The sequence below is a fragment of the Pteropus vampyrus genome, unplaced genomic scaffold (genome assembly GCF_000151845.1).
Source record: "Pteropus vampyrus isolate Shadow unplaced genomic scaffold, Pvam_2.0 Scaffold16, whole genome shotgun sequence".
Taxonomy (NCBI): domain Eukaryota; kingdom Metazoa; phylum Chordata; class Mammalia; order Chiroptera; family Pteropodidae; genus Pteropus; species Pteropus vampyrus.
This window is the reverse complement of record NW_011888797.1, coordinates 3,626,982-3,629,846: the sequence shown is the minus strand read 5'-3', so window position 1 is coordinate 3,629,846 and position 2,865 is coordinate 3,626,982. Positions and strand designations below refer to the sequence as shown.

General features: G+C 35.8%; 1 pseudogene; it reads right to left on the bottom strand.

Annotated features, from left to right (window-relative positions):
* Nucleotides 1-682: 682 nt before the first annotated feature.
* On the bottom strand, nucleotides 683-801 carry LOC111736034 (annotated as a pseudogene).
* Between the last annotated feature and the right edge of the window lie 2,064 nt (nucleotides 802-2,865).

The window sequence follows — 2,865 nt, the reverse complement described above, 5'->3', positions numbered from 1 at the left end:
GAATAAAAAATAAAAAATATTAAGAAAACTGTAGATAGTTGTCAAATATTACTAAGGACAAAAATTGAACTGCAAATATAACAAGGGTTCATATCCAAAATTAATAAATAAATATGACATTAATACAAAAACATTAATACCCTAATAAAAATAGGCAAAGAATAGTGTTTAAATATAATACTATGTTATTTGATAAATATGAGGTTATTTGGTAAACACATAGAAGTTTAACTTTATTAGCTATGAAAGAAATATGAATAAAAACAAAGATAATTTTTCAACAATAAAATTTTAGGCAAAGTCTTAAGAATAATAATTATTCTAGCAGAAGTGTAATGAATGTATGCACTTACACTTAGCAGAAATGTAAACTGTAACTATCTTTTTGGAATAATTCACCAGTATAGGCTTGTATCAAGAGTCTTAAAGAAATGAATAAACTTTGACCCAATAATCACACAAACATGTTCATATCAGGTTTATTCATAATAGAAAAAGAGGGGGCAGTAAATGTCCAACAATATGGAAATGAGTAAATATATTAACAGTATATCAGAATTTTGTGATCTGTGGCAATACCATCAGGATAATTTTTTTTTTTTTTTAGGTGAAGCAACCCTTGGTTGACTTTATAGATTGCAAGGAGCTTGTCAATTTACAATCCCTTATTTTTCATTTTTTATGCCTATGGCACCTGGTCTTCCTAGGTGGTCTCCCAACCAAGTACTAACCAGGCCTGATCCTGCTTAGCTTCCGAGATCAGACGGAATTGGGCTGGTTCAGGGTGGCATGGCCATAGACATCATCAAGATAATTTTAATAGAAAAAGACACACAACCCAAAACTTCTAGGGATCCGATAGCCCCAGAACTTCAAGTACATTTTGATTCCAAGATAGGTAAATATTCCCTTTCTGTAGCTATTTCTATGTATATATAGGGATATATAAAACAGGGTGAACAAGTATAGAAAGAACTAAAAGGATAGGAAATGCTTTGAAATAGTAATATTGTATCATCGGTGGATGAGATTATAGGTGATTTGAATTTTCTTTTTCAATACATTTTTTTGGCATTTTTATATCAAGCAAATATTTATCATACTTACACGTAATCAAAAGAGTCGTTTTGAAGAGAAAGTTCTAATAAAGTACCATAGAATTACTAGAATATAATCTCCGTGAGGAACATTTGCCATTTTTTGGATTAAAAAACTTGAGGCTCAGAGAATGAAGTTACTGCCTGAAGTAAAACCGGCCGTCAGCAGCACATTTTAGACATAGTTTAAAAAAAGAAAAAGAAAAAAAAAGATGCCTCTCAGAGCCTCATAAGCCACATGAACACAAGAGATTCTGTAATTTGTGTGACTATCATGTGCATAGATGTCTTGAAGACCAGCATATTGAATTATCTATTGGGTGATAATTGAAGGAAAAAAAAGACTAATTCTGAGTGAAAATCTGGGTTTTAACATCATTCTACCATGTTATCTCCAGAAAATTCACTTAACTGCTATGTAAGTACTATTTTAAATTTATTGATTGTTTATTTTAATAATTGACAGGAGTCCTTTCTTCCCTTCCCTCTCTTCATTCTTCCTTTCTTTCTTCCTCTCTGCTTCCCTTCGCCAACATATAAGGAAAGTCATTTATTTGCCAGGCACTAGGAACCGGAGAATCTAAAATGACAGAATACATAAAAAGAGCCTACACTCATAAATAAGTGATGTAATACTGATGAAATCTCAGTAAACTCCGTGGGTTCCTTCAATGTCAGTTACCTGGTTTTGCTCATGCACTAGGCTGATATAAGATGCTACCACGGCACGGGGAAGGTTGAGAAGTGTGCATGGAATCTTGTACATTTCCCTCCCAATTTCCTGTGAGTGTACAATTATTTCAAAATAAGTAAATGAAACAAGCAAACAAAAACAGCACCCCTCCCCCCTGCCCACCAGCTTACTGAGAACTGTAAGAGACAGACACATGTAAAATGGTTAAAGAAGACAGTTTTGGTAATATGAACAAACTTTATTTAAGGCTTCATGGCTCAAGCAGACTCCATATTAGAAGGTCCAGAGAATTGTGAAATGGGGCAGAAGGCAGGAAGCTTTTACAGACAAACAGTTAAGAACAAGGTAGAGGAAAATTGGAAATTGATTAGGGACCAGGGAGTTAGTTGGAGACCCCGGGGTTGGTTTGGCTTTTGGGGTTTGCTGACTGGATGTACAGTACTGTATTTATGGTCTAGCGTAGCTTTTATAGGGAGCTGAAGGTTATCTAAGTTTGGGTTTGCTGATGTGGCCCCCTGTTAAGAAGCAGCTCCATCCTGGGCCTAGAAATGTATTTCAAAACGAGTTCACACAATGTGATAGAAACAGAGAAGGAGGGACCAGCTCCTCTGGTGCTGTAAATAAAGGGTTTATGAGCTAATAAAATGAAAAGTGACTCGATTAAAATCATTGGGCATTTTAGAACTGGAGGTATATATTTTTTAAATTCACTGAGTGTTTAAAATTGTGAACATTTTACAGATACAGAGAGGCGTCCAAAGGAATGAGCTAATCTGCTAAGGTTCTAGGACCTTGATGTAACACTGGTTTGAGTCGTCAAATTTTCCAGGTGGTGTGGCAGTGACACTCATGAAAACTCAGATTCTGTTTTGGGTTCTAGGATCTCTAAAAGTTTGGAGTTTACTGGTCCAAACCAGTCCTTCCTACTGTTCCCAAAGGCATGTTCCCAGTGTGCTTGCCACGAGGTGGCAGTAGAACATAAGCCACGCACCTCAGGGGTACCGCTGACGGCCTGTGGTTGGTGATGGAGTCCTGTCCATATTATGTACATTACAAAATACACCAACAGATAGA